Source organism: Colobus angolensis, unplaced genomic scaffold (assembly GCF_000951035.1).
Source record: "Colobus angolensis palliatus isolate OR3802 unplaced genomic scaffold, Cang.pa_1.0 Scaffold315, whole genome shotgun sequence".
Classification (NCBI taxonomy): domain Eukaryota; kingdom Metazoa; phylum Chordata; class Mammalia; order Primates; family Cercopithecidae; genus Colobus; species Colobus angolensis.
Genome location: NW_012116433.1, coordinates 646,249 through 671,733, shown reverse-complemented (window position 1 = coordinate 671,733; position 25,485 = coordinate 646,249). Strand labels below are relative to the sequence as shown.

The following is a 25,485-nucleotide window of genomic DNA, read 5'->3' as shown; positions in this document are numbered from 1 at the left end:
GGGGGCAGCACGTTCAAAGGCCTGGAAATGAGAAAGAGCATGGTGTTTTTGAGAAACTGAAAGAATTTCAGGGTGGCTGGGGCACAGGGATAGAGAAGGCTGGAGATGAAAAATGAGACTGGAGAGGCAAAGAGAGGCCTGGTGCCCCCAAGGCTCTGGCACTGCTAAAGTTCAGCCTTCATTCCAAGAGCAATAGGAAGGCTTTCTCATTTGAAGTACACAGGGATGAGTGACATGATCAGAAGAACGGATGGGAAGTTCAGGAAGCCCGGGTAAGAGTGCTGAGTGGGAGACCAGTTAGGAAGCATTGCAATAACCCAGGTAAGAGATGACAGCAGCTTGAACTAGGGTAGTGGCCATGGCCATGAATGAGCAAATATGAGGTATTTAGGAGGCAAATTCAATCACAGCGTTGGTTGGATATAGGTGGTTAGAAAAAGGGAAGAATGAGGGATGAAAGAGGCCAAGCGTGGTGGCTCACGCCTGTCATCCCAGCACTTTGGGAGGCAGAGGTGGGCGGATCATGAGGTCAGGAGATTGAAACCATCCTGGCTAACGTGGTGAAACCCTGTCTCTACTAAAAATACAAAAAAAAAAATAAAAATTAGCCGGGCATAGGGGTGGGCGCCTGTAGTCCCAGCTACTCAGGAGGCAGGAGAATGGCGTGAACACGGGAGGCAGAGCTTGCAGTCAGCTGAGATCACGCCACTGCACTCCAACCTGGGCAACAGAGCGAGACTCCATCTCAAAAAAAAAAAAAAGAATTAGGGACAAAAGAGTAAATGAATACTTAAACAAATGAACAAAAGAACGTATTTACTTCGTGATGTGGCCAAACTGTTTATAAGTAAGGAAGCTGGTGACTGCCAACTGCTTCTGGTGGAGAAGCGCCCCAGGTCCAGGTTCAAGATGGAAGGCCTGATCCCAGAGTACGGCCTGTCCCATGGACAAAGCTCAGCCCCTCACACCACTGCCACCTCTGCCACGGGGCTACACAAATCTGCTAGTGCCGTTCCCACAGCCTGCAGGGATTTTTGTTTGTTTTTACATTGCCTGCTCAATGGTGGTGGTACTTTATTTTCCAGAGCTTATAATTGATAATAGTCAAAACTCCTCCTATTTCAGCAATAATCTGCTGAGTTCTTGGAGAGTGGGAGGCAGGTGTGACCTATCCAAATGTAAGATGAAAAGAGTTTTTTAAGATTCAAACATTTTTATTTTAGAAAATTTCTGCAATCCCAGAAGTTTGGGAGGCCAAGGCAGGAGGACCATTTGAGCCCAGGACTTCAAGACCAACCTGGACAGTGTAGTGAGATCCCATCTCTACCAAAAAAAAATTTTTTTAAAGTTAGCCAGGCATGGTGGCACACACCTGTGGTCCCAGCTGCTCAGGAGGCTTTGATGGGAGAATAGTTTAAGCCCAGGAGTTTGAGGCTGCAGTGAGTCATGATCACGCCACTGCACTCCAGCCTGGGTGAGAGAGCAAGACCCTGTCTCAAAGTAAGTAAATAAATAAATATATATAAAATTTCACACATATACAAAAGTAGAGAGAGTGCTATAATGAGCCCCCAGCCTTGTTTCATCCATACCTTCCAACAATGATTTTGAAACATAACCTAGACATCATGTTTAATTTATAATCATTTCAGTATGTATCTCTAAAAGTCTTTTAAAAAAACATATAATACAACACCACTAATGTACTAAAACAAATGAACAATAATTCTTTAGTATCTTTAAAAATCCAGTGTCCAGGCCAGATGTGGTGGCTCATGCCTGTAATCCCAGCACTTTGGGAGGCAGAGATGGGCAGATAACGAGGTCAGGAGATCGAGATCATCCTGGCCAACATGGTGAAACCTCGTCTCTACTAAAAATACAAAAATCAGCCAAGTGTGGTGGCACACGCTTGTAATTCCAGCTACTTTGGAAGCTGAGGCAGAAGAATCGCTTGAACCCAGGAGGCAGAGGTTGCAGTGAGCCAAGACTGCACCACTGCACTCCAGCCTGGGCGACAAGAGCGAGACTCCATCTCAAAAAAAAAAAAAAATCCAGTGTCCATACACATAAGACACTTGACCACACCAAAGCCAGAGCTGGATGTTCTTACGGGCACACAGTCATCAGGACTAACCCGGCCACCATTACCTGCCCCTGCAGCCTCTAGTAGTCTTGGAAAGTCTATTCTGACTAACTCCATGTTAGACCAGAGCCCCTAAATGCTGTTGCCAGAATCCAGGAGACAACAATGAAAATCTGTACAAACAGACATCATATTGGCTGTGTGGTCTTGGGCAGTTATTGCACACTTACTGGCTGTGTGGTCTCGGTCTTATTGACTGTGCAGTCTTTGTTTATGTGGGTGATGAGTTGCAAAATAAAGGGTTAAAAAAAACTTTTCAGGAAGTGACCCGAATGTCTATCAGTAGATGAACAGGTAAAGAGAAGTGGTATATCCATACAGTGGAATATTATGCAGCCTTAAAAAAGAAGGAAATCTTGTCATATGCTACAGCATGGATGGACATTATGCTAGATGAAATAAGACATTCACAAAAGAAGAAATACCATATGATTCCACTCATACGACGTATCTAAAGTAGTTAAAATCATACAAACAGAAAGTAGAAAAGGTGGTGGCCAAGGACTGAGGGAAGGGGAGAGGGGAGATTAGTGTTTAATGGTTACAGAGTTTCAATTTTTCAAGATGAAAATTGTCTAGAGATCTGTTGCCCAACAATATATATTATACTTAACACTACTGAACACTTACAAATGGTTAAAAGGGAAAATTAATTGTTGTGTGGTTTTCTTAACCACAATAAATTTTTTAAAAACACTTCTGAGGTCCCTTCTGGCTATAGGAATTAGAGGGCCATCATAAAATTCTGGGATACTGTTACATTGACTTGTGTCGGGAGGGCATTGCAGCACCAGGATTCTCCTGTGGGGAAAGGGATGGGAGGGAAGCTGTACCTGGAGCAGTAGGCTGCAGTTGGGGGTGCCTGGGCCAGGGCAGGCTCTGTAAGGTAGGAGGAGGGGTTTTCTCACCAAGAGAAACAAAAGAAAGTGGAAGCCTTTATCAAGGGCTGAGTTGTCCTCGGGGGGAAAAAAGGAGAAGGCTCCCAGTTGGCTGAGAGCAGCCATGCGGGGGGATCTGAAGTGACAGATACAAATGTGTAGTACACTGGCAGCCGTGTGGGAGATTAAAAGTGCACAATGCTGAGAGCTGGCAGTGGAGGGAAGGGAGATGGGGAAGGCTGAGTCCCTGAACATCTTCCCAGGGCACCCGGTCTGTAGAGTGCTTTTAGTGCTCATTATCATAAGGCCATTTTTCAAACTAGCACAAGCCTGGCCTAAGGGAAGCCAGGCAACAGTGAGCAGGATTGGACTCGAACGAGTCCAGCCCCTTCTCTGTGACCTCTTCTGGGAAGGTTTCTCTGGAATCTGAGCATACCAGAGAGTGGAGGGCAGATTCACTGTACCAGACGGTCACATTGTCTTGGCGCCTGATATCATCTCTGAGGGAAGACACTGGGAGAAGGATGGCAGGGAGGACTCCTGTTTGTAGCTTTGAAAAAGGAGTAAAGGCCGAGCATGGTGGTTCATGCCTGTAATCTCAGCAATTTGGGAGGCCGAGATGGGCAGATCACCTGAGATCAGCAGTTCGAGACCAGCCTGACCAACATGTGAAACCCTGTCTCTACCAAAAGTACAAAAGTTAGCCGGGTGTGGTGGCGGGCGCCTGTAATCACAGCTACTCGGGAGGCTGAGGCAGGAGAATCGCTTCAACCTGGGAGGCGGAGGTTGCAGTGAGCCAAGATTGTGCCATTGCACTCCAGCCTGGGCGACAAGAGTGAAAGTATGTCTCCAAACCAAAAAAAAAAAAAAAGAAAAAGGAGTAAAGTGCACCTCAAATGTGAGGGGCCATGGAGTGTAAAGAGAAAGTTCTGTCTATGCTGTGGGGTGTAAGGAGAAAGTTCCCCTTGGTTCTCTGAAGGTTCACTGAAAAATCAATTCGAAAAAGGTAGATTAATTGGAGAAAAGGCATACACATTTATTTAACGTGTGTACCTGGGAGCCTTCAGAATCAGGACCCAAAGATACAAGGGGAAATTGTTCATTTTTATGCTTAGGTTCAACAAAGTATGGGCAGCTGTGTAGAAATATGACTGGACAAAAAGGGTCTGATCTAACGTTAATAGACTGAGTGGGGAAACCCAGCCAGGCCTGTGGGTCTGGATTCTTCTTGGCCCCTCTGAGCATGAAGTCCTTCCTCTGGGTGTGGGGTAGGGCCCTCTCTGGAATGGGGCGTCTCATGACCTCTGGTCAAACAAGGTGGGTCAGATAATTTCTTTATGAGAAAGCGGAGTGCAAGCTAGGGTAATATTTTTAGGTTTCATAGCTGGCTTTGGGGAAAAGGGGTTCTGATTTCTATGACCTGCCTTGGGGAAGAGAGATTCTAGTTCCTACGGCTGAACTTGGGGCAAAATGGGACTGAGAGACAGGAGGGCACAGGAAAGTCAGAGAAAAACTTTTGCTTCTGAGGCCTTCATCTTGGGGTATTGTTTTCTGAGCCCGAACAAGGCTTATTTCTGGAACCCAGATTGTTTGGGACAGTTTTGTCCATTCTTCCATCATGGAGCTATAAGAGCCCTTCCAAGGTGGCTGAGAAAGTATCAGATCCCTCCTAGGCAAGGTCACTCTCTGTGAGGGAGTTTTTGGGTAGGGAGCCTGGATGCCCAGCTTTGGAGACTTCTCTCATTTCAGGCCAGCCATTCTGAACCTCCTGTGTCATTCCCAGGCACTGGGGGGCACTACACCCTTTGTCCACCATTCAAGGTAGCAAATCCATGGATGTGAGAGAGAGAGAGAGAGAGAGAGACTATTTAAGCAATAGTCTTGAACCAGCTCTGATATTTAAAATCAGCAAAAAAATTCCCAAAGCTCAATTCCTTAACCACTGTTATTAACTTCACCTACAATACTCACCACAGATCTCAGCATTGGCCCCACAGACCTTTCATGCCCCGATGGCTTCACCACTGTCTGAGCTGCTCCCCTCAAACACTCTAAGCATATCCAAGCAACTCCCATCCCCGTCCCCGTCACTAATTCTATTTTAGGGTCCTCAGCTGGGCAAGAATATTACCGTCTTTTACTTAGACTTCCACAGGCTGACACATGATGTGGCCTGGCACCCACAGAGTGGGCCCAAACCAGCAGTATCTTTGGGAGCTTATTAGAAATGCAAAATTATGGGCCCCACCCCAGACCTGCCAAATCAGAATCCACATCTAACAAAATTTAACAAGATGCCCAGGTGCTGTGTGTGCATGTTCAAGTCTGAGAGTACTGCATTCGGAGATCACATCCCAACCGCCTGCCATCCCCCAATCCTGCCAACAAGTGAAGTGGGGTGACATCCACTTTGACACAGAGCAAACCAGCCTCCACCAGCGGCAGCCATAAGGTGAGGAAGAAAGGGAAGAGGTGGACAAGGAAGGGGGTTGCAACGACATGTGGAGTGCATTTAAATTTGGGGGCACTGAGATGAAATCTAAGGAGGCAGCCCATCAGTTCTGAGATCTTCGTGATTCCTCAACAGGCAGATGCTGACAAAGTAATCATGGCTAACAATTACTGAGCTCTTCTTATGAGACAGGCACTATTTTAAATAAAAGAGCATTTCACGTATGGATTTATATAATTCACACAGCAACCTCTTGAGGTACAGATTGTCACTATCCCCATTTTACAGATGAGGCAACTGAGGCACAGAGAGGTCAAGTGATTTGCCCCAGGTCACAGGGATGTGTGCCAGAGCTGGGACTTGTACCCTAGCATCTGCCCAGAGCCCATGTTCTTAACGACCATGTAAGACCACCTCCAGAAACGCTCTCCCCCGACAGCTGTTTCTCTGAAGCAGTTACATACCTCGAGGGTGAACAACCATCCTGGTTTGCCAAGGACTGAGGGGATTCTCTGGATTTCAAACTTTTAGTCCTAAAACTGGGAGAGTCCTTGACAAGTTGGTTACCCTATCAATACCTCGTCTACCATGGAAGGGTAACAGAAGGAAAATAAATCAAATTTAATAGGAAATCTTTGAGAGTACAGAATTTGAGCTGCTGGAGCATGGAATGAGAAGTTGAGCAACCTGTTTCCATTTGAAGAACCCCAAAGCCTATCCACAAGACTTTAAACAAGCTTCACTCCCCAATTATGGCTCAGTTTCTCTGCTCCTCAAAATAGGTATATTCTTATCTGCCTCGTCGTTCCCACCCCTTCTGCCCAGATGTCATGAGAATAAACCAGAGCCTGTTGCTAGTGGATGCAACATCACCAATGTCCTGAGACAAAGTGGGCAGATAAAAATACTGGCTAGTGTTTCCCTCGTCAAGGTCACCCACACCCACACGGGTGTTCCCATCATCTATTTTCTGCAGTACTGCCAGCCAGTTTTGTGACACTTGTTTCTTTTGAGCCCTGGGAAGAGTGCTTGATTGGTTCAGCTCTCTGTTTCACCTGAGAGTCGTTATGATTCCCCAAATAAAATACAAAGAGCGTGTGCTGTCTCTCTCCTCTTTGTGTGTGTGTAGTCTTTCAGAAATAACGTTTAAAAGCAGTTCCCCATCTGAGTTGGATGGAACTGGCAAAGAAGCAGTGGGAGGAATTCAAGGGGAGGAATTCAGACCCCTCCACACACCCAGCTAAGTCCTCCAGGAGAGAAACTCTCCTCAGCCAAGGGAAGGCAGCTGTCTTGTACCCATCGCACAAGTCCAGGCATTAGGATTTCTCTGCCATTTTGGGGAGGAGGTCTGGTCTTCATTTTCTGCATCTGTAAAATGGGACTTGCTACCACCTACCACCAGAAACCCTCTCCTCTCAGGCTGAGCTTATAGTCCTCCAAAGTCTCCCATGCCCTTTCTCAGAAATCAGCTAAATCTTCAGGTCTTTTCTGATTAACCTTATTAGACTTATGATCAAAGAATTACAAATTCTTAGAGCAGGAAAGTAGGAAAAAGTAGAGTGCATCCCAGCTGCCTTCATTTTTCAGAAGAAGAAACTAGCCAGTCTGGTGTTTTGCATCCCCTTTGCTCACAAGTTTTTTACAATTATTTCAATGGCACTGCTCTGTAATGCTCAAGTCAGTGCATATTCTCTGTCCAAGGAAGCTGTTGTAGGAGACCAGAATGTGCCATGCCAAAACATGCCTCTTTGGCATAAGGATGATTTTAAGCTGATTATTTTGAGAAACAACAGATACAGGAGAAGTTCTGAAAATAGAGTAGAAGTGACCCTTTTGTAAGGGAAATTTACATCTATAAAGGAAATCACCGTTTGTAAGGGTGTCTGTAGCAGGAAGAGAAGCATGACTAAATCACGAGAAAGTCTTATTAATGGAGCAGGCTTACATCTGCATAACAGACTTTATTCTGATAATTTGCCTGGTCATCTCCCCATAACTGGCCTCCCCCACACCCTTCTCTCTTTTGCCTTTAGCTGAAGATGATGTTTAAGCCTGAATTCTAAGCCATCTCTTTGAGATTTACTTATTTTTTCCCTAAGTATCTCCCATGTAGAGATGAAGTATACACATTAACAAATTTCTGTTTGTTTTTCTCCTGTTGATCTGTCTTTTGTTACAGACAGTCCCAGCTATGAACTCTGAAAGGCAGAAGGAAAATTATTTCCTCCCCTACCCTGGGAACTCCTGCAAGATAAGGACCATGATCGTGTCGCCTGAAGTATTTCTCTCCTAGGCCGCCACAGTGTGTGTTCACAATGGCCTCATTCCCCTTGCTGGCTAATGCAGAACTGGAAGAAGTTATATTCAAGCCTTTTCTTGCACAGCAAGGAGGATGACTAAGGAGCTAAGAGATGTGAACCGAAGCCTCCCTCACTGTCTACTTGCTGACCCAATAACCAATCCTGAGCATTCCTGAAGTTGGTGAAAACCAGCTCTTCACTTGATACAATCTTGAATAAAAAAAGAAAGCATTTCCCTCACACGTGCCCCAAGAAGCTGTGCCATTTGGGCCTCCTCCTCCTCTGTGTCCCTAGACCATGGGTGAGGCCGGCAAACCGCCAGGACAGGGAAGGACCTTGTAAGCAATCTGCAAATGAAAACAGCACACATCTAGCCTTGTGCATGGCAGCTCAACCAGGTGAGCACCTCTCCTCCCCCAGACCGTGACAGGACTGACTGACCCACATACCCAGCATGATCCCAATTCTCTGCAGCCCTGGAAAAAAGACTCTCCTGATGTTTACTCCCATCACAGGCATCTACTTATAAATCTTGGGTAGGAAACAGAAAGAACCACTGAATCCTTGTCACATTCATTTGTAGCAACTATCTGTGAGATAGGTTTCTAACGTGATTACCTCTCCCTGCCTTGATAGGATTATATGACCTTTTAAAACCATTCTTTCTTTTGTTCATTCATCCATCCATCCATTCAACAGGAGCATGTGGTATCTGCTTCCTGCCAAAATCAATAGGACATTTTCCAAGCTTTAAAATTCCTGGCCGTTAAGCAGCACCCTTTCAGTAGGGAAGTGGAGGAGTGGGGGATGTTCAGTGCAGAAACGATGTTAAAACACAAGCTCTGTGATTCACCAGCAATTCCTTCTCTCTGAGTCTCCGTTTCAACAGCTCTAAAATGGGAATAATTCCTCCCAAAACTGCTGTGAGGTAAAAGGGAAGAATGTGTTTAGAGCTATACTCAATAGCTGATGCAAAAAAAGGCATTCAATCATTATTCGCTTAAAGGAAGTGATCCAAAAATCCAGTTTGCTACTCAATACTCGATTATCCTAACACCTCACAAACCCCAGTCAATATTCTCTCCCACATTCATTCTGCCTCTTAGGACAGTGTTCTTGGAGTTTCAATCCTGCGTTGAGCCAGCCCTGTCTTTATTCTGACTGATGGACTGTACTATTTTGAGAATGTGATCTGTATCAAAGTCAGCTGGGAAGCTCCTGGAGCTTCTGGGAGGATGGATACATAAAGTCCAGTTAATAAATAAACACACAGACATCAAGGCTACCGGCTGTCGTAGTAACAAGACTTTATGCTTTCCTGGCTCCTGTCATCTTCGGGACTGAAAGCACTTAATGAATTCGTCTTGCTTGCAGTCCTCCTGGAGAAAGACTGCTGTGTCTACAATGTGCAGTCATGGTCACCAGCCAGAGGTCAATCGCTCTGTGAACATTGCCAGCCGGATCCCTAGAGCAGCTCTGTTTGTTGTTTGCTTCTTATCTTAAAAGTAATACTTGTGTATTAGAAAAATGTTAAATTACATAAAAGATAAAAACTAAAATTTGGTATAACTCTGTCCACTTGGAGATAACCATAGCTAACATTTTGTTATACCCTCATATACACAAAATGCACATACCCTTACCAGGATTATACCGTGTATGTGCTGTTTTATACTTAATATATCATGACTATTTTTTCATGCAAAATATGTTTCTATATCATTTAAATGGCTGCTGGTTTGCTAAACAAATCCCCTATTATGCAACATTTCAGTTGATATGAATTATTTTAATTGCATGAACAATCTTGTGCTTTCTCCTTTTAGGAGTTAGGGAGCAGCATGAGTGTGGGCACATGGCGTAGAAGAGAGTGGTGGGTTTGCAAAAGTAAACGTCGCTTGGTGTGCCAGGAGTGGGGTGGGAAGAGGACATTCCTGAGCCAGATTGTGGGGGGCCTTGTGGGACATACAAGAAGAGACGGACCTTGAGAGGTCTTAAGCAGTTGCAGACTTTAGAAAGTACCCCCTTGTAGCAAGGGTGGATGTGTTGGAGAAGACCAGACAGTGCTGGAGCCCCCACACTTCCCCTCTGCTCCTGCCTTCGCCAACTCATCAGCTGTTCCTGGAGCCTCCGGCTGTACTTACTGTCATGATCTGGCCCTTGTCACCCGCTCCAGTCTCCTCTCTCACCTGTCTCTGTTCTTCAAGCAGTCAAAGCTCTTCCTGGTCTTGGGATGGTCTCTTGCCAGGAATGCTTGGTCCTTTGTCCCTCATGTCACTGGCTCCTTCTTGTCCCTTAGGTCTTGGCTTACGTGTCACTTCATCCATGTGGCCTTGCTTCATAGTTGAACCTAAAGTCAGTCTCCCTTCATTCTCGCTCATGGTAGCCTGCTTGTTTTCTCCAGAGCATCTTTCTATTGTTTAACAGTATTTTTATTTTTGTGATCATTTGTTTGATAATACTGTTTATCCTCTCAATGCGGTGGGGGTGGGGGGGTGATTTTGCCCCCACAAGGGCACAATTGGCAACATCTGAATACATTTTTGGTTGTTAAAACTGGGAGGTAAACTATTTGCCTCTAGGGGCAGAGGCCAGGGATGCTTCTGAACATTCTACAGTCCACGAGAAAACTCCTCATGACAAAGAACTGTTGGCCCAGAATGTCAACATCGACAAGATTGAGAAACCCTACTCTACACGATACATTCTGCAAAGGCAAGTGAACACTTATTCACCAGTGTATCTCTAGCACCTGGCCCAGCATCTGAGACACAGTAAGTGCTTGATATGTAGCTGAATGGAAAAATTGATGGATGGATGCAGGGGTGCTATTAAAACTATTTAACAACTAGTAGGGCATATCATGATCAATCAGAAATGCCAACATAGTCCTAGAGCTGGGGCCAGGACGCCGTGCTGTGCTAGCCATTATCTCTTTGGTTGCTGGACTGTGGGGAAGTCTAGGGGTCCTAAGGAAGGGACTGAGGCAGCCCCAGGGGTGGAGGATTCAAGGAACTCCAGGAAGTAGTTATTTACCATCTGATGAGACAGCCCGTAAAAATTTTAACAATCTGCACGGCCCTACCAGTGCATACCTGCTAAAAGTCAGTCCTGGACGGAGGAACAGAAGGATAGGAACACTAATGAAGCAGCTAGTGAGTGGAGGAAGGAAATGGTCTAGGGAGGACCTGCTTTTTGTGTATGTGTGGACAAAGAAGCTCTGTGCCCTTCACCTCTACTCAAATTTGCCAGCTAAGAGAAGGTATGAAGTATGCTAGAAGTATGAGCAGACATAAAGCTGGGGCAGAGAGAAAGGGTGATGGAGTAGGGGTGGGGCTCGCTCTTTTCTTCTTTCTGTTGTTTTTCTCAGCATGTTCTCTGAGCAGGGCTTTGCTAAGAGACAGAAAGGAAAAAAAAAGGTACCAGAAGAGTTCTTGTCCAGCCTACTTTACCCCATATGACCTTTTCAACTAACAAGGCATCAGGAATCCAATCATAATATCAACATTGATAAGCCTATATGACTTTGTGCTTAGAGACTCTCCCATAGCATGTTCCTAAACGTCTCATTGGTTTTACCGCCTCCTCTGTATGAGGAAGTCACCACCAGATTCTGCCTAGCAGCCAGCTACACAGTTCTGTTAGCAGAATCTGGAAGCTGGAGAGGATGCTGGCTTTTAATATACCCTTGAGATATTCTCAACATGTGTAGGACTTGTTCCTATGGATTTTCTGCCATTGCCTGAACTTAACAGCTTCAAAAACATCCTTAGCATCTTCCCCAAAACAATTCCCATTTCTGTCAATGCAATCATCATCGTTCAGTTGCCTAGGCTCAAACACTTGAATCCTTTAGCTCACGATACTTCCATTTCCCTTAGGGACTATTCTAAACCTTTATTCTTTTCACACCTCTACCTGATCCCCATCCTCTTCACTGTTTTTTCGTTTTGTTTTGTTTTGAGACAAGAGTCTCGCTTTGTCGCTCAGACTGGAGTGCAGTTGCGCAATCTCGGCTCAATGCAACCTCCACCTCCTTGGCTCAAGTAATTCTCCTGCCTCAGCCTCCCAAGTAGCTGGAATTACAGGCATGTGCCACCACGCCTGGCTAATTTTTGTATCTTTAGTAGAGACAGGGTTTCACCATGTTGGCCAGGCTGGTCTCGAACTCCTGGGCTCAAGAGATCCACCTACCTGGGCCTCCTAAAGTGCTGGGGTTTTAGGCATGAGTCACCGAACCCAGCCAATCCTCTTCACTCTTAGCAAACAATCTTGTCTACATCATGGAGGGCACTGATGCCATCAGGGGTAAATGATTTAAGCTTCCTACCCCCATCTCCAGCCTAATCTGAAATATCCAGGATTACCCCAACTCATTCTCTCCATTCCATGTCTAAAGGCCGAAAGATTCCTTCTGCTGCTCAGTGCAGCCTCCCATTTGTGATCTAATCCTGCTTCTCTTCCTCCTTTCAGGCCATGCTCCACTTAGTACTCCCTCTGCCTGTGTTTTCCCCTCTCCCCGTCTCCACTCTACCTTTCATTCCAAGGACATGGTCACGCTTCTTCTACTCTTAAAAAACAACCCATTGCTTCTCCTCACATCCCACCCATAGCTACTATCCCAACTATCTCTCTTTTCCTTCCCAAAAAGCTACTAGGAATAAAAGTCTATACTTGCTGTGTCCACACCTTCACAGCAATTATACAGCTTTTGCTGCAGTTCTCTGTCCTAATCACAGCAAAATTTCTCTAATGTTTGCGTAAACTTGCTGTCTCTACTTCCTTGCAATTTGTTTATTCTAAACTCCCAAAAATCTGGCTTCCAACTCCTCCTACTCGCTATTCTGAAACTGCTTCTGAAAAAGGTCTTCAGTGACCTCCCAAACACTCTTCTGCTGACTAGACACTCCTATTGGAAACTTGTTATCCCTAACTTTTCTCCTCTTCAACCATTCATGACACTACTTCTCCTAGTTTAATTTATGCCTTACTGCCTGTTCCCTCCCTGACTCCTGACTCCACACTTCCCCCATAACCATTAGCTTCCACAGATTTCTGTCCTTGCCTCATCATTCCTGCCTTAGGCACTCACCTGCTTATGGATGATTCCCAAAGCTGGATCTCTGGGTTCAACCTTCCTTGAATTTCAGAACTGCACTGCCAATCGACTCCTAGACGTTGTATTCTTAAGATATCCCAAAGGAACCTCCAATTCAAATGGTCTAAAACAGATCCTAGCATTTATCTGCTCTTTCCCCCAGAGGGCTTTTCCTCCTGTATTTCTACTGTTTAATTAATGGCACCACCATCCATCCCGTCCTCAAGCCCCGTAACTTGTGAGTTACAAGTCCTAGACTAGCCCCTCTTTCTCTCCCCTCACATCCAACCAATCTCCAGGTCCTACACATTTTCTCTCTTAAGTGTTTCTAGAGCTTGTGTTTTCTTCTATAGACATTTTCTATATTTAGACAAAAATACCATCGTCTCAATTTGGCTCCTCATTACCTCTTGACTAGATAGTTACGATACATTTACCTTCTTTCCTGACTGTCTGTACTCAATCCTAACCCTTAAACTACACAAGGCATTACTGCATTCTGCTGTTCCAGATGGACAGTCTGGCTTTTCTGGTAAGACTGAGATCTTTGAGGGCATGGATCACGTCTAGTATTTTGCTGAATCCTCCAGTGTGCTCAGCACAGTATTGGGCCTAGAGTAGATGCCCAAAAGGAAAATGAGGCAACAATGAGACACATCTACTAAGAGAAGGCTGGTGGTGAACTACCAGCACCTGGGATAAAGGGTGCTGCTCGCCTAATTCCTTTGCTACAGTGAGAGCCTATCCTCAGTGTCAGCAAGACCTCAGCAAAGCGGTGCGGAACGGTCCTCTGAGGGGCCTGGGAAAGGGACCCCACCAAAGACATCATCATGGATTGTGGAGTCACCATGAGGACTCAGCTAAGTTCGGAGACATTGAATCCATGGGCACCCCTCTGTAAGGTTGTATGTGGTCCTCGAGCAGTTCTCAGTGGCCTGGCATCTTGGAAATATGCCCTATCTGTTTTGTGGTGGTTGCTTCACCTGGGAAATAAGAAGCAACAGTTCAAATTTTTCATGAATCAGTTCTGATTTCCTGAATTAGAGTATTCTATTTCCATTATCTTGCAAAAATCCTCGTTCCTTTGAGGCCTGTACCATGTGATTATTGTTCACTCTAACTCCGATCCCACTGCTGACTCTTCTTCACTCACTGAGAATTTTTAAAATCTCCTTAATGCCAGTGGTGTTTCCTTTCATTTCACTTACCCACTACCGTGGCCCCACCTTGGACCCTTATCACTGAAACTGTTTCTGGTCAACCCTCACCTGGACCACCCTCACAGTCTCCTGACCATCATTCTGCCCCCAATTATAGTGAATCTTGGTTATAAACCCATCCTCTATCCCCATTCTACCCCACTTCTACACTCAAACTATTCTTCACTGACCACTCGAGTGGAAGAATTCTTTAGAGTGACTTTTTTTTTTTTTTTTTTTTGAGACAGAGTCTTGCTCTGTAGCCCAGGCTGGAGTGCAGTGGCATGATCTCCACTCATTGCAACCTCCGCCTCCTGATTTCAAGCAATTCTTGTGCCTCAGCCTCCCGAGCAGCTGGGATTACAGGCGCCCACCACCACACCCAGCTGATTTTTGTATTTTTAGTAGAGATGGGGTTTTACCATGTTGGCCAGGCCAGTCTCAAACTCCTGGGCTCAAGTGATCTGCCTGCCTTGGCCTTCCAAAGAATTGGGATTACAGGCATGAGCCACGGCACCCAGCCTAGAGTGATCTTTCTAACATGTAAAGCAGGTGTTATGCCTGTTAAAAAGTCTACAGTGGTTCCATATCTACAAGGTCAAGTCAGGGTCCTTAGCCCAGCAGACAGTACACCAGGCTGCTGTTTAGCCTCTCATCACCATAAGCTGCCATTTCATGTTCTGACATCACTGAATATGGACAGCTCCCAGTTCCCCTTGCCATCTCTTGAAGCCTCTTGGCTCTCCCTCTGCCCGGAAAGGTCATTTTCCTGCTTCTCTGTAAAGATGTTCATTTCATGTTCCAGCTCAAACACTACCTTCTCTGAGGAGCCTTCCTTGCTTGGTCTGGGCACAGCTACGTGATTTCTCCTGCACTCCCAGCACTTTCTAATACAGTCATGGCAACATTTATCTTATCAGATTAATATCATGAGGGTTGGAACCATTCCTCTTCATCTGTGTGTCTTGGTTCCGGGTGCAGGCCTGGTGCAAAGCTGGCTTCTGTAGACATTATGAAAGGATTGGAGGAATGAGTTCCAAAGTCTTCTGTATATAAGCAAGGTCAGAAGAGACTGAGCTCTTAAATTACGTAAACCTCTTCTCCCTTTGCCCTGGCTTAGTGCCCTGCCTATATGATTAAATCCCCTAATAGAATCTACCCTGGCTTAGCACCACATACAAATCCTTCAGCACTGAGTTGTGGAAAGGCTCCCAAGTGCTTAGAGAAAAAAGAGACTGGTGCTTCAGAGATGGGAAGTAAGACAGGTGGTAGATACAGAGATGTCCTTCCACTTCTGAGGGATTACCCACCTGGGAGAATTGGTGAATACTTTATATTAACATCAATCATGTGGTCAGCACTGTGCTAGTCACTGACAGTGAAGATAAAAGTTAAAACAACAGCATACCTTTGTTAATCACTTTCTATGTACCACCTACAACTTTGTGGGTTAGGTATCATGCTTATTCCTGTTTTTCAGGTAAGAAAATGGGCTCAATATCACACAATTAATAAGTGCTCCAATATTATCATCTTTGTCTGCTGTCCTCACCCTTTCTCTCTTCACCGAATCTTTCTCCTAGTGCTCATCATATGCACTCTAAAATAAACTTCTTCCTCCATCCTGCCTTCCCATATATTCACCTTTCAACTTCCTTCTTTACATCAGATGGTAACACTCTTGCCTTCCCCCCACCATATACACACCTATTGACACCTGCCCTTATCCTATGCTTCTCTCCAGTTACCCCAGGAGAGTGGTCCCTCTTCCTCCTAAAATCAGTCCCTCCACTGCAGTTTGATGCTGTCCACCCAGTTTCTCAGGAACCTTACACTATGAATTAACTTTCCTTTCATCTATAATAACTTTTCCATTATACTGTGCTCTTTCCATTGGCTTTTCAAAAAGTTATAGTAAGAATACTTAACATGAGATCTACTCTCTTAACAGATTTTGAAGTGCACAATACAGTATTATCCATAAGCACAATGTTGTACAGCAGATCCCTCACATAACTGGAATTTTATACTCATTGATTACCAACTCCCCCTTCTCCCTAGCCCTGGGCAATCACCAGTCTACTCTCTGTTTCTGTGAGTGACTATTTTAGCTACCTCATGTAAGCGGAATGATACAGTATTTGTCTTTCTGTGATTGGCTTATTTCACTTAGTATAATATTATTTAATTTTTTGAGAAACCTCCATATTGCTGTCCATAGTGGCTGCACCATTTTACACCCCTGCCCCCCACCAACAGTGCACAAGAGTTTCAGTTTCTCCACATCCTCACCAATTCTTATTGTTTTATACTTTGATAATTGCCATCCCAACAGGTGTAAGATAATATCTCATTGTGGTTTTGATTTACCTTTCTCTGAAAATTAGTGATTTGGGGAATCTTTTCATATGCTGTTGGCCATTTGTATGTCTTCTTTGAAGAAATATCTATCAGTCTTCAGCCCATTTAAAAAATGGCTTGTGTTTTGCTATTGAATTTTATGAGTTCCTTATATATTTTGGAAATTAACCCCTCATCAGATGTACAGTTTGCAAATATTTCCTCCCATTCCATAGGTTGCCTTTTCACTCTATTAATTTTTTTTTTCTGTACAAAAGCTTTTATAGTTGATGTAATCCCACATGTCCATTTTTGCTTTTGTGGCCTGTGCTTTTCATAGCCATGAAATCATTACCAAGGCTAATGTCATGAAGCTTTCCCCCATGTTTTCTTCTGGAAGTTTTGCAATTTCAGTTCTTATGTTTAAGTTTTTAATCCATTTTGAATTGATTTTTTGTGTATGATGTAAGATAGGGGTCCAATTTTATTCTTTTGTATGGGGATATCCACTTTTGCTAACACTATTTGTAAAGAGACTATCCTTTCCACTTTGTGTACTCTTGGCACTCTTGTCAAAGATCAGTTGACTGTATTATATGTGGATTTATCTGTGAACTCTTTATTCTGTTCCATTAATCTATATGTCTGTCTTTATACCAGTACCATACCATTTTAATTACTGTAGTTTTATAATATATTTTGAAATCAGGCAGTGTGATGTCTCTAGCTTTTCCTTCTTTTTCAAGATTTTGACTATTTGGGGTCTTTTGTGGTTCCATATGAATTTGAGTGCTTTTTATTTCTATTAAAAATGCCATCGGGATTTTGATAGGGATGGCATTGTATCTGTAGATTACTTTGGATAGTATGGACATTATAAGAATACTAAATCTTTCAATCTATGAACACAGGATGTTTTTTCCATTTGTTTATGTCTTCTTTAATTTCTTCCAGGTCTTGTTCTTGATCTTAGAGGAAAAGCTTTCAGTTTTTCATCATTGAGTATGATGTTAGCTACGGTATCTACACTGGCTTTTTTTTCCCCCTTCTTTTTTTGAGTCTGCTTGCTAGAGAATACACTGGCTTTTAAAGGTCCTCAATTCTGTCATTAAAACAGAACAAAATCACCCTCTTTCTCTCTGACTTTCACAGCGAACCTCTGGAAAGACTTATTTATATGTGCAGTCTCCATTTCTCATCTTCCATTTTCTCCTCCACCAATTACATCTGGCTTTTGATCTCCACATCACTGACCTCTTGCTTAAACCACCTACGATCTCTTTTCCTACAGCCAGTGGACCTTTTTAGGTCCTCATCTTAATTGGCTCCTCAGCAGCACCTATGCTTTCTCTTCTCTTCTTTAGGAAATGCTCTGCCCTTGGCTTTCATGACATTTCTCCCCTTGGTTTTTCTTTGATCTCTCTGGTTCATCCTTCTCTGTCTCCTTTTCAGGACCATCCTCTTCTACTTGAGGTTTAATTCCAAGCCTTCTCTTCTAAGCCCACCCTGTCTCCCTAGGCATTCTCATTCATGCCATGGTTTCAATTACCCCTAGATGTTGATGACTAACAGAGGCATAGCTCCTGCCTGGACCTCTCCTCTAAACTCCTGCCTGTATATCCACCTGTCCCCTTGACCCATCCACTCCGATGGTTCAAAGTCTCCTGACCGAGACTCACTCATGATGTTTGCCCCAAACCTGGTTCTTTACCACTGTTTCCTGTCTTAGGAAATGGCATCACCATCCACTGGTACAAAGCTGGAAGTCCGGTACTCATCCTCCACACCCTTCTCTCTCCCAACTCTCACATCCAAACCCTCACTTCCTCTCCATTTTACCATCTCAAACTTCTCACATCTATGTCTCTCCATCTCCACTACAAACTTTCCAGTCTAAACAACTGCCACTTTTTGCCTGGACTACATCAGGAGTCTCCTAACAGGTTTCCCTAGATCTTCTCGTGACCACCTCAAATAAACTGTTCAATTATACAGCCAAAGTGGCCTTTTTGAAATAGAAAATCTGACTGTCATCCTACTGCTCAGGTACTTCAGTGACTACCCCTTGCTTTAGAATCAACCTCAAAATCCTTAATGTGGCTGTTGAGATGAGGTATGTTTAACCCTTTCCTACCTCTTCCACTCATGTTGTATGATTTCCCCTCTCATTCTCTGAACCCTAATTCTACTGGCCTCAAAATGCCATATTCTTTCTAGCCATGTTCTCTGCCCATTCCAGGAATATCCTCTCCCATCTCCCAAACTCACCTCACCTCCTTAGCGCCTACTTATTCTTCAGGTTTTAGCTCAATCATCACTTTCTCAGGATGACTTCCAGCTCCTTCCTGAATGGCCCCAGGCCTTCTAATAAACACTCTTATAATACCATGCACCCCTACTTTATAGCTTTTATCACAGTGTTACTTTATATTTGTTTTGTGACAAATTTGTTTCCCCTGAATGACTTCAAGCTTTATGAGGGTAGGGATTTTGACTGTCTCCTCCTATCCCCCGCCTCCAACATTGTATCTCCAGTGACATTCAGTAAACACTTGCTGACATCTTAACAATGAAATCCTCACTTTTCAGCCCCAGCCCTCTCTAGCTTCTGGCCTCACTACTCCACTGACATTGTCCTTGATAAGTCATCAACAACCTTCTGACTGCCCAAACTGTGCTTCTGTGGAGCCCTGGTGTTCTACCAGCTGGACTGAGGGTTTCTTGCATTAAAATAGAATCCTGGTAGTCTTTCCCCAATTCACAGACAATAAATAAGCTGATAGAATATTCTCAATGTAAAGCTTTTGTTTCATAAAGTTTTCTTAACACTTGGTACCTGCGTTCTTCGATTTAACTCAAAATTTTATTTTCAGTTATTTTTATTTATTTATTTATTTTTGATGGTGTCTCACTCTGTTGCCCAGGCTGGAGTGCAGTAGCATGATCTCTACTCACTGCAAGCTCCACCTCCCGGGTTCACGCCATTCTCCTGCCTCAGCCTCCCGAGTAGCTGGGATTACAGATGCCCGCCACCACGCCCAGCTAATTTTTTTGTATTTTTAGTAGAGATGGGGTTTCACCATGTTGGCCAAACTGGTCTCGAACTCCTGACCTCAGGCAATCCGCCTGCCTCGGCCTCCCAAAGTGCTGGGATTACAGGCGTAGGCCACCATGCCTGGCCTATTTTTATTTTAATATATGAATAATTCATGGTATTCTCCAAAGAGTCCCACAGTTTCCATGGGTTTTATGACATAAACAAGTTTTTGAGACCCACTGGCCAAATCCAGAGAATATTTTTTTGTCTTCTGATTCATTTTCTTGGTGGTATGTGCTACTGCTTATTATGCTGTTTATTCATTTTAGCCACCACTATTTACTGAGCACATACTAGGTTTTCCCACAGCCCCTTATCCCTGCTTTTATGATGGTTACCACCTTCTTCTGTGATCTCTTCCACGTATTGTGAGTCCCGGGAGGGTATAGAGACCATGCTTTTCCTTTTCTTTCTCCGTAATCAGCCCTCCACTTGGTCCAGGCACAAAGATCATATTTGTGGAATGCAGGAGTAGATGAATGAGTGAATAAACAAATAAAATGCTGAGGCAGAACTCAAATCCTCATCACCAGCACTCTTACTCCAGTGCTCTGCCACTTTCCCACTGAAATAGACATAGTGACACAGTAGCTGGATATTGAAATACAACAGAAATGTTGATTTCACATGTCTGTTGTCAATACCTGTTGATTTTACCACACACATGAAAAATCATAGTTGACTATTTTATGGGGATGTAAACGTTTCATGCTACAAGTAATTAAAAATGACATGTATTATGTCTGTGGCAGAAATTGGGTAAATGATGAATTACTAAGGCTTTTTAAAACACTCTGTATTCTACTGTAACCCTGTGTCTTTGCCCAACCTGTTGTCTGAGTTCCACCCTGCTTATATACCAAAATCACTACTTTATCTTTAAGGCCTAGTTCAAAAATCACCTTCTCCAAGACCGACTTAATTTATCAGAGTTCCTTGGGCCAGTGCTGCTTCACTTTAGCCCTGTGCACCTGACAGCATGTCACTTGCTCCTCTACTTAGTGTCTGCTTCTTTAGTCTGCAGAGTCCTGCTGGTGATGTGAACGTTGCTCTCCCGCACTGCCCATGGGCAACCTGAGCCTGGGGGCCATGCCTTGCTCATCCCTCTGTGTTCTCAGGGCTTTGACAACAGACAGTTTCTGAATCCGATGTGGTTAAACTGGTCCTCAGCTACTCGTATACTACCTAAACATCTTTTTGTTTTTTTTTTGGCCTAAGGTGATTTTTTTTTTTTTTTTTTTTGACTAGTAGGGCTCCCTGACTTTACCTCTCCTTGCTGGGTTCTGGCAGCCCTACCTGAGAGCCCAACCTAGCTTCTTGCTCCCACCACTGTGGGCAACCGCAGCACAAGAAAAAGCAGCTGCCTTTAGAGTTCCAGAATGTATTTGGAGAAAATTAGAGCTGTTTCCTTTTGAAGTGGAAACGGAGTCAGAGGTGAGCCCTGGCTAATGAGAGGGAGGAGGTTTGCAATGAGAGAGACTCTCAGTTCTCAGGCTGTTTTTTTTCCAAACAACAGACAGACTCACAGCACAGACTTGGGGCTTAGTGGCCACCTTGCTGACCTTTCTCCTTGGGTGCAGACACAGGGCCTCACAAGCTCATCTTCACAGCCTTCCACACCACTGGTGTCTGGACCAAAGCAATGACAAGCCCCGCCCCCTCAACTCCTCCTCCTCCCCCTCCCCTTACCCCTCCCCCTCTCCTTGATCCTCCTCCCCTTCCTCCTCCTCCTCCTCCTCCTCCTTTCCCTCGGAACATCACATGCACAGTCTACTCAGCCCCAGCCCTAATGCACACACAGAAACAGAAATAAGAGAAATGGAAATCCAAACCCAGAACACTGACTGCTTTGTTTCTGAACTGTGCCTTGTACAAATCTATCCATACTGCAGAAATTTAAACTTCCATCAAAGCATGCAATGCTCAGCCACATGCTGTTATAACCCAAAACCAGGTCTGTAAGCACCCATGTGATGCAGTTGTGCCTGTGTTGCAGCTTACTGCGTAGAGAATGGAAAAGTCAGTGAAGGGAGAGCAGAAAGACATGCTGCTTGATACCAAACAGCCTGGGCTCTCACATATACCTGAGATAAAGAGATTCAGTGAAATAGTGTAGGCTTAGCAGAGTGACTGAAACATAGAAAGCTCCCAATGAAGGCTTTCCACCTAATGGCATTGGAGGACCCATCTTTTGTGGCTGGAAGCAAGTCCATTGCTTCTGCTATTCAACAGCCTGTCCCATCACCCATCCCCAAAAGAAAGGCAGTATCTAACACCTCCCCCATCCCCTTTGTGTATCCATTGGCTTCCAGGCTGAGGGATCAGCAGAAACGGGTGCTTGGAAGTAGGAGGAACTGAGCCTGGCATCTGTGCTGATACGAATTGCTCAAAGGGGCATGTAGAACACACTGATTGATGCAGTGCCAACTGCACCAATAAAATCTTCCTTCTTTCTCTGGGGCAATACAGCCCTAGACCCTAGGATAATGTCAAACCTTTTTTTTTTTTCAAGCATCTCTCTCTTCTCCTTTTTGAGGTCCAAATGCAACACCAGAAATAGCCCTCCTACATATCTTTTGCCCTCTCTGATGTCCAGTCACAGTGTTCCTCTTGCTCCTTTACCCAATGCTATACAGTCGCTGACACTTTATCCCGTACAAGAGAACATTAGGGCAATAGACAGAGGGGTGGTTTCTATTTCTGCGGATTGTTTTCAAGGCTGTATGATGATAAGTTGCCTACCCAGCTCAGAGAGCCTGCTGTCCAAAGACACCTCTCCCCAGCTTTCCAGTACAACTCTGCATATTTCAAAGGAATACTGGATGGCCCAGATACTATGGGCACTGTGCAGTCTCACAGCCCTTTGGCTTTTAATCCAAAGTGAACCTCTCAAGCAACCTGAAGGGGGTGGGGTATGTCACCCCGCACTGTTAAGCTGGAGAAGTGTTTGACGGAACATATCAGGCACAGGACAGATAAAGAGAATTTTGAAATAGTTAATGTATTCCCATGGTTCAGAATTCAAAAGGTACAAAAGGGTTTACAGGCCACTTTTCCTGGAGGCAACAGGTATGATTAGGTTTTGTGTCTATAGTTATATATAGACAAGCAAATACCCTACGACTCTCCTTCTTCCTCTTGTATAACATGAGCAGCAGCTTATTATAAACACTCTAGGCATGTTTTTTTTTCCCACTTAGTCATATATCTTGGAAATCATTCCATATCAGTTATATAGTAAACTTACTAATTCTTTTTCTATGAATGAATAGGCCACTATTTGACTCTCTGGAAGTACCATAAGACACTTAACAAGTCCCCTCTGATAAGCATGTAAGTTGTTCTTTCACAGTTCGAACTAAGTTGTTCTTCAACGGTTGAACAGTTGAACAGTGCTATAATGTACGTATATCTTTGTGCCCATATGCAAGTATAACATATACTGAATTCTGAACCAAGTATAACAGCAAGTTCAATTCCTAAAAATGGAATCACTAGGTCAGATGGCATGGGCATTTATAATTTTGACAAGTGTTTCCAAAAATGCCCTCCAAAGTTGTAGCAGTTTACTCTCCCAGCAGCAACATTACAGTAGTACCTGTTTTTCTACAGCCTCATCAATGGTTTCTCTCTTTGATGTTTGCTAGTTGAAAGATTCGTACTTAATAAGAAATTAGTCCTTTGTGTAGGAGTTAAACCCTTGAGTGCTAGAGAGAAGGAAGAGTAACCTGTTTACCAGACCAGCATTTTCTGAAGTCTAGAGTCTAAAGGGGTTATAAATATCTCTTGGATCTACTAATAAGAGTCTTTATTCACGACAGTTCTGGATTTCCAGCTACCACATGTGTGTCTGTTCTTAATTGGAAGAAAGTGGCCCCGAGGAAGGAGTAGTGACTTTGGAACCAGAGAGACCTGGGCTTCAAGCTCTGCTCTGCCATTAACTAGATTTATGATCTTGGCAAATCATTTACCCTACCCCCAAACTTAGTTTCCTCAAATGAAAAATGGGGAAATAATAGTAATTTTGCAAAACCTTGTGTCTGGCACATAGCAGGTACTTAATAAATGGCAGCAACTTTCATTAATGTTAATAATCACCAGGCCAGATTCTAAACCCTAGGGCACTTTTCACAATGGACAGACCCTGGAATGGCCCTACCAGAGCCAAATGACTTTTTTGTTAAGTGGCCACCCAGAAGATTCCCAGCTCCTCCTCTCACCCACCTCAGCCTTCTAAAGTTTGCAGACCAGGAAAATCCCAGCGTGGGCCTCTGGGTGAGGACTGGACTGTGCTGGGGCCAGGCTCCCCTGTTACCAGCTGGTGTTTGCACTCAGACTGAGGTACTCCCTGAACTAAGCCGGGGTCATTTCCAGTTACAGACGGCAAGCTAGAGAAAAAAAACAGAGATTCTTGGGCCAAACAGAGGGACCTGCTCTCATCTGCACAAGCCCATCTCGCCTTGCCTTTACAGAACAGTACGCCTGATGAGGTTACTGAATGCAGATCACTAGCCCTGGCAGGAATGCTAGCGATACCAACTCAGGTTTCTATCCAGGCCTGTGGCCCTCCCACTCCCACCTCAAAAGAACTTCACAGGCTTTTCCCAATCAGGCACGGCCCTATCACATGCATCCCCAGGATAGTGGAAATGACAGCCGTGCTCCTCCGGAGAGCGGGGGACTGTGAGGAGGGGCCGCTGCCGATCTGCCTGATGCCCCAGCAGGACCCTCCGAGAGCCACGCATTACTTCCCCTCTGGACGCCAAAATGACCCTGTCTGTACCTGCTGGTTTAGATGATCTTAGGCATGGCAGCTGGAACCTCCCTAGAGAAGGCGGAAAAAATCGGTTTTCAGAGCATGTACCTTTACCGTCCTTTCCCCTGGGTCCACCTCTTTCAGGGTCTGAACGTCTGTTACATGCAAGTGTTTCATTAGGACAGAAGGAAAGCTGCCTTTCCCCTCAGGACACAGACCCCAGCGAATCTTAGGCAAAGCGAACATGCGGGATTGAAGTCCGCAGTCATTGTTTGTCTCCCACACGACATAAAACATGTGTCTGGCTCGGCTGCTGGAGGACCAAGCAGGGCACAGATGCAACTGCGCAGACGTCGGCCCTGCCAGCCACGCTGCGGGTCCCCTCAGAATCTCAGGATGGGGCCCCCTGGGGGAGGGTCCAGGTGGGCGAAAGGACAGGAGCAAGTGCCTGCGGGCCTCCGCCTGCAGGTTGGATGACTGCATCCCCGTCATGTCAAACTTGCCAGGACGAGCAAACTTCCAGGGCCCCACAGTTCCACTCAGAGGAAAGGAACCCCCAGTGTGACAGGAAAACACGGCTGGTGTGTGTCGGCCAAGGGCGCTGACCGAGGGATCTGTACCCCTGCAGTCCCTCACGGCCTTTTGGAGCCTCAGAGAACCAGGATGCCACCCACTCAAGGCCGCGGCCCGCCGGCTCTCGGCCTCCACCCGCCCCACCCCGGCCAGGCAGGGCGGCAGGGCCCCAGCAGCCCAATGCAGGCCTCGTCCCCACACTGCCTTCTGCTTGCCCGCTCTGCTCTCGGCTTGGCCAGGCCCTCCTCTGGGCCGCGGAGCAGAGGCTTCGGTGTGGCCGGCGCCTCGAGCGCTCAGGACTCTCCGGGATCGGGGTGCGGTCGCCCGCTCTGGGGCCTCGGGGGCAGCGCACCGCAGCCCCACGGGCAAGTTAGGCTTCTCCGTCTCACCCCCGCCGTCCTGGCCCCAGACTCGCTGGCCGAGACGCCGGCTCCCACAGGCCCTGCCGCCTGCATGCCCATGCCGCCCCGCGAAGGCACTTCACCCTCTTTATTTTGTAAAACTTCGGAAAAATCACCAGCAAACCGAGCAGCGGTCGCAAGGCTGCCCGGAGTTGCCGGCACGAATCCGGACGCACAGACCGACGGCGGCGCATTGGCCCGACAGACCCCGCCGGCCCGGCCCCCACCCTCCTCGGGTCCTCTGC

General features: G+C 45.3%; 1 protein-coding gene across 3 annotated transcripts in view; it reads right to left on the bottom strand.

The window, feature by feature from the left end:
* Window positions 1-25,485, bottom strand: part of FAM163A (family with sequence similarity 163, member A) — an 84,515-nt gene that overhangs the window by 45,154 nt on the left and 13,876 nt on the right. Inside the window, exon 1 of one of the 3 annotated variants that reach the window (XM_011951129.1) lies at window positions 5,047-5,068. The exons of the other annotated variants lie outside the window; for them this stretch is intronic. The gene's annotated coding sequence lies outside the window, so the exon portion shown is untranslated. Of the gene's footprint in view, window positions 1-5,046; window positions 5,069-25,485 lie in introns of those variants that run through there. 3 annotated transcript variants of the gene reach the window in all.